The sequence below is a fragment of the Cetorhinus maximus genome, chromosome 6 (assembly GCF_964194155.1).
Source record: "Cetorhinus maximus chromosome 6, sCetMax3.hap1.1, whole genome shotgun sequence".
NCBI classification, from domain to species: Eukaryota; Metazoa; Chordata; class Chondrichthyes; order Lamniformes; family Cetorhinidae; genus Cetorhinus; species Cetorhinus maximus.
In genome coordinates this window covers 25,082,800-25,096,041 of record NC_135884.1, presented here as the reverse complement: position 1 = coordinate 25,096,041, position 13,242 = coordinate 25,082,800, and positions in this window count along the sequence as shown.

Genomic DNA, 13,242 nt, shown 5'->3' with positions numbered 1-13,242 from the left:
CCCTCACACCTTCCTCTCCCTCCCAGACCAATGATAGGGTCCCCCTTGTCCTCACTTATCACCCCACCAGCCTCCACATTCAAAGGACCATCCTCCGCCATTTCCGCCAACTCCAGCATGATGCCACCACCAAACACATCTTCCCTTCACCCCTCCTGGTGGCATTCCGCAGGGATCGTTCCCTCCAGGACACCCTGGTCCACTCCTCCATCACCCCCTACACCTCAACCCCCTCCCACAGCACCTTCCCATGCAACCGCAGAAGGTGCAACACCTGCCCCTTTACTTCCCCTCTCCTCACCGTCCAAAGGCCCAACCACTCCTTTCAAGTGAAGCAGCATTTCACTTGCACTTCCCTCAATTTAGTCTACTGCATTCGTTGTTCCCAATGCGGTTTCCTCTACATTGGAGAGACCAAACGCAGACTGGGTGACCGCTTTGCAGAACACCTTTGGTTTGTCTGCAAGCATGACCCAGACCTCCCTGTCGCTTGCCATTTCAACACACCACCCTGCTCTCATGCCCACATGTCCGTCCTTGGCTTGCTGCATTGTTCCAATGAAGCTCAATGCAAACTGGAGGAACAGCACCTCATCTTCTGACTAGGCACTTTACAGCCTTCCGGACTGAATATTGAGTTCAACAATTTTAGATCATGAACTCTCTCCTCCATCCCCACCTCCTTTCCGATTTCCCGCCCACCTACCCCCCCCTCCCCCGCCCCGCTTTTTTTTCCAATAATTTATATAGATTTTTTTTCCCACCTATTTCCATTATTTTTAAATGTATTTCCATCCATTGTTTTATCTCTACCTTTTAGCCTATTTCAATCCCTTCCCTTCACCTCACCCCACCCCCGCTAGGGCTATCTGTACTTTGCTTGTCCTGCTTTCTACCCTTAATTAGCACATTCCTTAGATAATATCACCACCTTCAACACCTCTTTGTCATTTTGTCTATGAGATCTTTTGGCAATCTCCACCTATCACTGGCCCTCTATCCAGCCCACCCCCCCACCCCCCCCAAACCAGCTTATATTTCACCTCATTTCTATTTTTACTTAGTTCTGTTGAAGAGTCATACGGACTCGAAACGTTAACTGTGTTCCTCTCCGCAGATGCTGCCAGACCTGCTGAGTTTTTCCAGGTATTTTTATTTTTGTTTTGTTCTTTGTTGATGTTGTAGGGTCGTGTGATTTTTGTGACTTCCATGGCTTCAGTCAAGCAGATGCAAAATTAATTTACAATGCAGCTGTTACCTTTAAACTATTGAGCAAAATTACACTGAGTTATCGCCCTTCATTCTAAAACCTTCTAACTAAAACCATAGCAGGTGCAGAGCAACAAAACGAGTGCAGCATTTCCAGCCTCGGATTCAGAAGGTGAATACTTGATATCAAATTTGGGTAGTATGCTGTTGTCTGGGCGGAAACAGTCCATCTTTTTATCTACAGACTGCGGAATGTCCTCCTCCACCTTTAATCTCCACTTCCTCGCTCAGGTCTCCTGTCTGGACAGGTCCTGGTGTTCCCTCTTGCCATCCGTCGGGAGCCTCCACTGGAAAGCTTTAGAGTCATAGAGATCTACAGCACAGAAAAAGGCCCTTCGGCCCATCGAGTCTGCTCCGGTCAAACAAGTACCTAACTATTCTAATCCCATTTTCCAGCACTAGGCCCATAGCCTTGTAAGCCATGGCATCGCAAGTGCACATCCAAATACTTCTTAAATGTTATGAGGGTTTCTGCCTCTATCACCCTTTTCAGGCAGTGAGTTTCAGATTCCCACCACGCTCTGGGTGAAAAAATTCTTCCTCACATCCCCTCTAAACCTCCTGCCCCTTATCTTAAATCTATGCCCCCTGGTTATTGATCCCTCCACCAAGGGGAAAAATTCCTTCCTGTCTACCCCATCTATGCCCCTCATAATTTTATACACCTCAATCATGTCCCTCTTCAATCTCCTCTGCTCCAGAGAAAATTACCCCAGTCTATCCAATCTCTCCTCATAACTAAAACTCTCCAGCCCAGGCAACATCCTGGTAAATCTCCTCTGCACTCTCTCTCTAGTGCAATCACATCCTTTCTACAATGCAGATTCCAGAACTGCACGCAGTACTCAAGCTGTGGTCTAACAGCGTTTTATACCAGCAGAACCTCCCTGACCTTGTATTCTATGCCTCGGCTAATAAAGGCAAGTATCCCATATGCTTTCTTAACCACCTTATTTACCTGTCCCGCTGCCTTAAGGGACCGGTGGACATGCACACTTTCTAGGGTGGAATCCTTTCCCATGCTACTGGGGATCCGGGGTGGGGATTGTTATCTGGAGAAATGTTATGAAATATGACACCCAGTGGGCCTCCTGTAACTTCTGCAGCTGCAGGAAGCCATTATACCTGGAGCGTGAGAAGTTGCAGCCATTATTTTATTGTTTAAAGGGACTGGTTCTCAGCTTTTGGGCCCAACGATAGCCTCCTCCTGATCTCTGGGTACATGGATGTCGGGGTGAAAGGACCTTCTCATTGATCGTCTCCTGGGCCAGGCAAAAACAGGCATTCACAGATCCAGGCTGAGTGTGACCCTTTGGAGGGGCGGTGTGGCTGTCTGGCTTCCGGGGTCTTATCCATGCTCAGGTGGCCCAGGAGAGGGAATGTCTCGTTCACCTGAGACCTTCTGCAACCCACTTCTGCAAGTGGGCACTGCAGGAAATTCACTACCTCTAATTGATATGGATAATATTATAATTTGACCAGCTCACTTATTATTTATTTAAGAATAAACAATACAAACCAGCTTTCACAACTGAAGAAGGATGTGATTGTTTTTCATATTTTGGGAATATGGTGGTATTCTGTAAAGAAGCATATGTGCGTGTGTCAATGGTTAATTAAACTGGGGAGAAGATTAGTTAAGATGGCTTGTCTGTGGGAACTGAGAGATGAAAGGTAAAGACTCTAGGTGCATGCATTTGTAACGAGGGGCTCTGGTGAAGTGGCTTTACAAGTAAATAGGTTGGGTTTTAAAATTTGCATTAAGTGATAGGTAGGCACTTGCCTTTTCAGCTGTTAAATTTCAAAGGGGAGTTTGGAAGTGACAAGTGACTTTCACAACTAACAAAGGTTTCATAAGTAAACAAGGGAAGGTTATTAAATTTTATTTTGACCGAAAGTAGAGGCAATAGGAAAACATGAAAGATTTTTATATTTTGGAAAAGTTGAGTTCAAAGTGGTGCTTGGGACAATGGAATCTAAGATGAAAGGGGAAAAAGATATTTAAGGAAAGATGTTTAGTTGAGTTATGGTGGCTGTGTGGGGAAGATGCCCTGACACCAGATCTGTGCATTGTTGGACCTAATTCTGGGGAATGAAGCCGGACAGGTGGCTGAGGTGGTGGTGGGCGAGCATTTTAGCGATAGCGACCACAACATGGTACAGTTTAAGTTTGTTATGGACAAAGAAATTGACAAGTTGCAAAAAGATGTTTTGGATTGGGCAAGAGTGGATTTTAGTAAAATAAGGCAGGATCTGGCCAAGGTAGACTGGGAACAGTTACTTGTGGGGAAATCTACAGAGGAACAGTGGGGGGTGTTCAAAAAGGAAATGGGGAGGGTACAGGCTCAACATGTTCCCTCTAGGGTGATAGGAAGGAGTAACAAGCCCAGAGAACCATGGATGACCAGAGATATTCAGGTTACGGTGAGAAGGAAAAGAGAGGCTTTTAGCAGGTACAAGGGAAGTAAATCAGCAGAGGCATTAGTGGAGTACAGAAAGTGCAGGGTGGAGCTTAAGAAAGCAATTAGGAGAGCAAAGAGGGGATATGAGAAAGCTCTGGCTGGTAATAGTAGGGAAAATCCCAAGATATTCTATAAGTATGTCAATGAGAAGAGGATAACCAGGGAAAGAGTAGGGCCCATAAGGGACCAAGGGGGCAATCTATGGGTGGAGCCAGAGGACATCGCTAGAGTGTTGAATGAATACTTCACATCCGTCTTCACCCAAGAGAATGAGGATGAAGGTATTGAACTCGGGGAGAGAGACTGCGAGGTTCTTAAGCAAATTGATATAGGGAGTGACAAGGTATTGGGGGTGTTGGCAGGCTTAAAAGTGGACAAATCTCCAGGTCCGGATGATTTGTGTCCCAGACTGCTGAGAGAGGCAAGGGAGGAGATCGCAGGGGCTCTGACCCAAATTTTTAATTCCTCTCTGGCCATGGGGGAGGTGCCAGAGGACTGGAGAACAGCTAATGTGGTTCCACTATTTAAGAAGGGTTGTAGAGATAAGCCAGGGAACTACAGGCCAGTGAGTCTCATGTCAGTGTTAGGGAAACTATTGGAGAAAGTTCTGAAGGAGAGTATCTATCTCCACTTGGAGAGGCAAGTTTTGATTAGGGATAGTCAGCATGGCTTTGTCAGAGGGAGGTCATGCCTAACAAATTTGATTGAATTTTTTGAGGAGGTGACCAGGTGTGTAGATGAGGGTAGTGCAGTTGATGTAGTTTATATGGATTTCAGCAAAGCCTTTGACAAGGTCCCACATGGGAGATTTATAAAGAAGGCAAATGCACGTAGGATACAGGGTAATTTGATAAGGTGGATTCAAAATTGGCTTAGTTGTAGGTGGCAGAGTGTGATGACAGAAGGATGCTTTAGTGACTGGAAGCCAGTGTCCAGTGGCGTACCACAGGGATTTGTGCTTGGTCCCCTATTATTTATCATTTATATAAACGACATAGATGACTATGTAGGAGGTAGGATTAGTAAGTTTGCGGATGACACAAAGATTGGCCGGGTGATTAACAGTGAGGTTGAGTGTCTTGGGCTACAGGAAGATATAGACGGGATGGTCAAATGGGCAGATAAGTGGCAGATGGAATTTAACCCTGAAAAGTGTGAGGTGATACACTTTGGAAGGAGTATTTTGAAAAGGAAGTATTCAATGAACGGCATAACACTAGGAAGTTCTGAGGAACAAAGGGACCTTGGTGTGTGTGTGTCCATAGATCTCTGAAGGCGGAGGGGCACATTAGTGGGGTGGTGAAAAAGGCATGTGGGACACTTGCCTTTATCAATCGAGGCATAGATTACAAAAGTAGGGATGTCATGTTGGAGTTGTATAGAACCTTGGTGAGGCCACAGCTGGAGCATTGTGCGCAGTTCTGGTCGCCACATTATAGGAAGGATGTGATTGCACTGGAGGGGGTGCAGAGGAGATTCACCAGGATGTTGCCTGGGATGAAACATTGAAGTTATGAAGAGAGGTTGAATAGACTTGGGTTGTTTTCGTTGGAGTAGAGAAGACTGAGGGGCAACCTGATCGAGGTGTACAAGATTGAGGGGCATGGACAGGGTGGTTAGGGAGCAGCTGTTACCCTTAGTTGAAGGGTCAGTCACAAGGGGACATAAGTTCAAGTTGAGGGGCAGGAGGTTTAGGGGGGATGTGAGGAAAAACTTTTTCACCCAGAGGGTGGTGACGGTCTGGAATGCACTGCCTGAGAGGGTGTTGGAGGCGGGTTGCCTCACATCCTTTAAAAAGTACCTGGATGAGCACTTGGCACATCAACATTCAAGGCTGTGGGCGAAGTGCTGGTAAATGGGAGGTCAGGTGTTTCTCACATGTCGGTGCAGACTCGATGGGCCGAAGGACCGCTTCTGCGCTGTGTGATTCTGAGTCTGTGCTGAGAGAAGGTGTGAAAGTTGTGAATTTGAAGCAGCCATCGAGTTTTCAACTAGAGAAGTCTTTATGTTCAGAAAGCAGCCTGTTTATGGATTTATAAAATCTATAAGGGAGCTATTGCCAAGTAGTCGTGTGTTCTGACCAAGTGGGTTTTTTGGGGACATGTTTGGTAAAACTGTTATAACTGTATAATTTTAATGTGTGCTTAATTTTTTTTCTTCTTGTTAATAAATCTTTTAATTTTAAAACCCTACAAGTGTTACTGGGATTCTATGCTTCTGGAATCAGTAGTTGTCCCCTCATTTTCAAAATACAAAAGAAGGTTATGAACAGTAAGACAAGTTTCCCTCTGGGATTTGACTTGCTCAGCAAATAACATCAACTGTGGTTGTAACACAATGTAAACCTATTTTTATTATTTGCTGTTACATACTCCATGATTTGAAGACATGGAGCAAAGATGTATACACACCTTGATGGACACATTAGTTCTTTTTTCTGTCCTGCAGCTGTCTTGGTGCTGCTGCACAGGAGTAGGCTTTCCAGAAAAAATGAAACCTTACTTAAAAATGTAGTGAGTGATATGCCTTTGATGCTTGTCATCTAGTGCTCCCCTTATTTTGTCATGCAAATAAATAAGAGGAATGAGCATAGATTACACCTTTAGTGCACACTGATATTTGAAATGAGTTGGGTTGTAAAAAGACAACACTAAAAGTAAATTTGTTCAATCCTATTTATTTAATGAATGAAGGAGACCAACTATGACTTAGACAAAAACAGAAAGTGCTGGGAAAACTCAGCAGGTCTAACAGCATTTGTGGAGAGAGAGACAGAGTTAACATTTCGTATGACTTCTTCAGAGCTAAAGAGAAGTAAAAATATGATGAAATTTATACTGTTTAAGGAGGGTGGAGCAGGTGAAGCTGGATAGAAGGCCAGTGATAGGTTGAGGCAAAGGAGAGATTGACAAAGATGTCATGAACAAAAAGACAAAGGGGTGTTTATGGTAGTGGCACTGGCTAAAGGAGGTGCTGATGGTGGCATTAAAATCTGAAAGCAGAATGTGGTAATAGCAGGACAATCTATTGTTCTGCTATTACCACATTCTGCTTTCTGAGTTTAATGTCACCATCAAATCCAGTTTGTCAATAACTGAAAAATATCTAAAGATCTAAAATTTGGAATAATTTACAAATACAATGAATTGCCTTCTCCCCTAGGCCAGCAGAAAAGATTGTCATATCAGGGTATTCACTATAATAGGATTTGCGAATTTGCTGCATCAGAAAAATAAACTAATTTGAACTGGCTATAATTTATTAAGTTAAAAACGTAATACATTTATTATATTGTTTATTATTTGTACTTTGCTCATTGAATACTGGTTCTATCTTTTCTAGTCATCCAAAAAGATCCTCAAATACAGAAAATGACTGAAGTTTTGAATAATGGTGATTTCCTTTCTGAAGTTGTCCAGTGAAACGTTAACTGGTCCTGTGCCATCCATACCCATGTCAGCAGAATTTTCCTCATTCTTTTCCCAACTCAATATCGCCAATTCAATAATGTCCCAATTGTTCATAGTTGTTCACGTAAGGGATTTATTTTCTTAATTTCCTATCATTTCGTTTCTGAAAGTCCTAGTATATTATTCCTCTGTAACAGACGGCATCTCCTTTTGACCACCATTTTCTGCACACCAGTTAAATCTTTGCGTGCGAAGTGCATGACTTGCAGAATGTCCATGTAGGTACTTTTTGGTTTCTTAGACTGTCGTTATGCAGTAGTGGAAAAACATTTGCCAGCCTTCCGCTATTCCCTCCCATGTTACTATCACCCTTTTCACAACTGACTACCTTAAATTTTAAATTGTACCACTGCTTAAAGTGACCCAGTCTTCAAGTTCGACACCTAAAGGACAGAGAAATTTGTTGGCCCAAGTCATTCTGGGCTCGAGCATGAAAAAACCTAGTCATCATAGGTTAGGAAAATAGACCATTCTGAGAACGTTATGTACTTCGAGGTTAAAACAGGCAAAGGATCCATTCATTGTCCCTCTGGATATCATGGGGCAGAGCAGCTATAGCACTTTCAGTACGAAGAATCGATCAAAACCTACCGAGTTGTAAAAGCAATGCCAGTATAGAGCTGAACTGTGTACTGACTGTTTGCTATCTGATTTATGTTGAGTAAGCAGATTGTAGGGGAATAATTGGCATCAATGGCACTGGAATAGAGAGGGGGTAAAATCTGTCAGGACAGTCACCTGATTATTAGTTAATGATTCCTGTTGGAAAGTACACAGATGTGAACGTCCATTTGCCTCAGCTGCAATACTTCCGATAGAAAAAAAGAAATAAAGTATTTGCAATTATTTAAGGTCTTTCACATCCACGTGCTTTTTGTCCAATCCTAATTGCCCTCAAAGGTGGTGGTGAGCTACCTTCTTGAGCCACTGCAGTCCATGTGCAGTAAGTACACCCACAGTGCTGTAAGGGAGTACAGTAACAGTGAAGGAATGTCAATATAGTCCATATCAGGGTGTTGTGTTCCCATGCAGCTGCTGCCCTTGTTCTTCTAGGTGGTAGAGGTCACGTGTTCAGAAGGTGTTGCGGAAGGAGGCTTGGCGATTGCTATAGTGCATCTAGTAGATAGCAAACACTGTCACTCTCTTAGTGGCGAAGGTAATGAATATTGGGGGGTGGGGGGTGTTGACAGGGTACCCATCAAGCAGGCTGCTTTATCCTGGATGGTGTCAAGCTTCTTGAGTGCTGTTGGAACGACACTCATCTAGGTAAGTGGAGAGCATTCCATTACACTCGACTTGTGCCCTGTAAATTACAGATGGCCTTTGGCCTGCTCTTGGTAACCATAAATGGTTTTTAAAAATTCATTCATGAGATGTGGGTTTCACTGGCTGGGGCAGCATTTATTGCCCATCCCTAGTTGCTCTTGAAGGTCGTGGTGAGCTGTCTTCTTGAACCGCTGCAGTCCATGTGGTGTACGTACACCAACAGTGCTGTTAGGAAAGAAGTGCCAGGATGTTGACCCAGCGACAGTGAAGGAATGGCGATATATTTCCAAGTCAGGATGGTAACTGACTTGGAGGGAAACCTCCAGGTGGTGGTGTTCCCATCTATCTGCTGCCCTTGTTCTTCTAGGTGGTAGTCGTCGTGGGTTTGGAAGGTGCTGTCTCAGGCCCCTTGGTGAATTCCTGTAGTGCACTTTGTAGATGGTACACGCTGCTGCTACTGTGCGTTGGTGATGGAGGGAGTGAATGTTTGTGGCTGTGGTGCCAATCAAGTGGTCTACTTTGTCCTGGATGGTGTTCAGCTTCTTTAGTGCTGTGGGAGCTACACTCTTCCAGGCAAATGGGGAGTATTCCATCACACCCCTGACTTGTGCCTTAAAGATGGATAGGCTTCGGGGAGTCAGGAAGTGAGTTACTTGTCATAGGATTCCTAGCCTCTGATCTGCTCTAGTAGCCCAGTATTTATATGGTTAGTCCAGTTCAGTTAATGGTAACCCCCAGGATGTTGATAGTGGGGGATTCAATGATGGTAATGCCATTGAACATCAAGGAGTGATGGCTGGATTCTATCTTGTTGGAGATGGTCATTGCCTGGCACTTGTGTGGTGCGAATGTTACTTACTACTTGTCAGCTTGGATATTGTCCAGGTCTTGCTGCATTTGAACATGGACTGCTTCAGTATTTGCGGAGTCACGAATGGTGCTGAACATTGCACGATCAGCAAACATTCCCACTTCTGACTTTCTGATGGAAGGTGGAGGGGGTGGGGTTGTTTTGTTAGTAAGAAATGAAATGAAATCGATAGCAAGAAATGACGTAGGGTCAGATGATATAGAATCTGTGTGGGTAGAGTTGAGGAACCGCAAAAGTAAAAAAAAACCATAATGGGAGTTATGTACAGGCCTCCGAACAGTAGTCAGGGTGTGGGGCACAAGATACACCAGGAGATAGAAAAGGCATGTAAGAAAGGCAAGGTTACAGTGATCATGGGGGATTTCAATATGCAGGTAGACTGGGAAAATCAGGTTGATAGTGGATCCCAAGAAAAGGAATTTGTGGAATGTCTACGAGATAGCTTTTTTGGAGCCGCTTGTGGTGGAGCCCACTAGGGAACAGGCAATTCTAGATTTAGTGATGTGTAATGAGGCAGATTTGATAAGGGAGCTTAAGGTGAAGGAACCTTTAAGAGGAAGTGACCATAATATGATTGAATTTACACTGCAATTTGAGAGGAAAAAGCTGGAATCAGATGTAACGGTATTAGTTGAATAAAGGCAACTACAAAGGCATGAGCTGGCCAGAATTGACTGGGAGATGAGCCTAACAGGAAAGACAGTGGAACAGCAATGGCAGGAGTTTCTGGGAGACACAGCAAAAATTCATCCCTAGGAAGAAGCAGCATACTAAAGGGAGGATGAGGCAACCATGGCTGACAAGGGAAGTCAGGGACAGCATAAAAGCTAAAGAGAAAGCATACAATGTGGCGAACAGCAGTGGAAAACCAGGGGATTGGGAAGCCTACAAAGACCAACAGAGGAAAACTCAAAAAGAAATGAGGGAGAAGATTAAATATGAGGGTAAACTAGCCAGTAATATAAAAGAAGATTGCAAGAGTATTTTTTAGATATATAAAGGGTGAGAGAGAGGCAAAAGTGAACATTGGGCCACTGGAAAATCACGCTGGAGAAATAGTAGTGGGGAACAAAGAAATGGCAGAGGAACTGAATAGGTACTTTGCGTCAGTCTTCACGGTGGAAGACACGAGTAACATCCCCAAAGTTCAAGAGAGTCGGGGGGCAGAGGTGAGTATGGTGGCCATTACCAAGGAGAAGGTGCTAGGAAAACTGAAAGGTCTGAAGGTGGATAAATCACCTGGACCAAATGGATTACACCCCAGAGTGCTGAAGAGATAGTGGAGGCGTTAGTGGTGATCTTTCAGGAATCACTGGAGTCAGGGAGGGTCCCAGAGGACTGGAAAATCGCTAATGTAAACCCCGTTTAAGAAGGGAGTGAGGCAAAAGACAGGAAATTACAGGCCGATTAGCCTGACCTCGGTCGTTGGTAAGATTTTAGAGTCCGTTATTAAGGATGAGATTTCAGAATACTTGGAAGTGCGTGGTAAAATAGGGCAAAGTCAGCAAGGTTTCATCAAGGGGAGGTCATGCCTGACAAATCTGTTAGAATTCTTTGAGGTGGTAATGAGTAGGTTAGACAAAGGAGAGCCAATGTATGTTATCTACCTGGACTTCCAGAAGGCCTTTGACAAGGTGCCGCACAGGAGGCTGTTCAGTAAGATAAGAGCCCATGGTGTTAGAGGCAAGGTACTAGCATGGATAGAAGATTGGCTGTCTGGCAGGAGGCAGAGAGTGGGGATAAGGGGATCCTTCTCAGGATGGCGGCTGGTGACTAGTGGAGTTCCGCAGGGGTCAGTGTTGGGACCACAACTTTTCACTTTATACATTAATGATCTAGATGAAGGAACTGAGGGCATCCTGGCTAAGTTTGCAGATGATACAAAGATAGGTGGAGAGACAGGTAGTATTGAGGAATCGGGAAGACTGCAGAAGGATTTGGACAGGTTAGGAGAATGGGCAAAGAAGTGGCAGATGGAATACAACGTGGGGAAGTGTGAGGTCATGCACTTTGACAGTAAGAATAGAGGCATAGACTATTTTCTAAATGGGGAGAGAATTCAGAAATCTGGAGTGCAAAGGGACTTGGGAGTCCTAGTCCAGGATTCTCTTAAAGTTAACTTGCAGGTTGAGTTGGTAGTTGGGAAGGCAAATGCAATGTTGGCATTTATTTTGAGAGGACTAGAATATAAAAGCAGGGATGTGCTGCTGAGGCTTTATAAGGCTCTGGTCAGACCACATTTAGAATATTGTGAGCAATTTATAGCCCTGTATCTCAGGAAGGATGTGCTGTCCCTGGAGAGGGTCCAGAGGAGGTTCATGAAAACAATCCCAGGAATGAAAGGCTTAACATATGAGGAATGTTTGAGGACTCTAGGTCTATACTCGATGGAGTTTAGAAGGATGAGGGGGGGGGGGATCTGATTGAAACTTCCAGAATCCTGAAAGGCCTGGATAGTGTGGACGTGGGGAAGATGTTTCCATTAGGAGAGACTAGGACCCAAGGGCACAGCCTCAGAGCAAAGGGAAGACCTTTTAGAACAGAGATGAGGAGAAACTTCTTTAGCCAGAGAGTGGTGAATCTATGGAATTTATTGCCACAGAAGGCTGTGGAAGCCAGGTCATTGAGTGTATTTAAGATGGAGATAGATAGGTTCTTGATTGGTATGGGGAATCAAAGGTTACAGGGAGAAGGTGGGAGAATGGGGTTGAGAAACTTATCAGCCATGATGGGCTGAATGGCCTAATTTCTGCTCCTATGTCTTATGGTCATTGATGAAGCAGCTGAAGATGGTTGCGCCTTGAGGAACTCTACAGTGATGTCCTAGAGCTGAGACAACTATCTTCCTTTATGCTAGTTATGACTCTAACCAGCAGAGTTCTCTTCTCCCTCCCCCTCTTCCCATTGACTCGAGTCAAATGCGGCCTTGATGTCAAGGGCGGTCACTCTCACCTCAGGAGCTCAGCTGGTTTGTCCATGTTTGAACTAAGGCTGTAATGAAGTCTGGAGCCAAGTGCCCATGGTGGAAACCAAACAACAATGAGCAGACTATTGCTGAGTAAATGCTATTTGATAGCACTACCAATGATACCTTGCAGATGATTGAGAAAAGATAGATGGGGCAGGAATTGGGCCCAATTGAACCCGTCCTACTTCTAGAGCATAAGTCTTCAGTACTACAGTTGGATGTTGTCCAGAGCCGTAGCCTTTGCAGTATCTAGTCTTCTGCAGTTCTTTGCCATCACATGGAGTGAATATAATTTGCTGAGGTCTGGCAGCTGGGTTGCTGGTCACATCAGGGGGTTGAGCTGAGGACAGTTGCAAATATTTTATATTGGTCTTTGTGCTGGACACCCCCTCAGTGAGGACAAGAATATTTGTGGAACCCCATGTTTAATTGCCCACCATTCAAATCTGGATGTGGCAAGACTGCAAATTTGACCTAATCTGTTGAATGTAGGATCTCTTCACCTGTGTTTAGCACGCATGTAACTATATTGCAGCTTCACTAGGATGCAACCTCATTTTCCTGAATGTACAAGTGCACTAGTGGGTGTCAGGTCTAGAACTAAATGTGCTTTAAAAGGCTGAAGCATAATCTGTGCAGATTAAGAAATAGACTTCAAAACCAAGGCCTTTTTTCCCCCCAGTGCATTTAGTTATCTGCAACCAAATACTGTACTATAATCCTGACATCTGTTAATTCCTACATATACTATCTTACACTTCTTACTTTTTCCAGATTCCTTTAAATTCACAATTATTCAATTGAGCTCATTTCATGTCGGCTAACGTTAACCCTGTTGCCAGAGCTCCATCATCCATATCCAGAGTACTTTTATTCGCAACTTGTCATCAATTACAAAAACATGGTGCATGTCACAACAATCTTGTTGTTCCCATT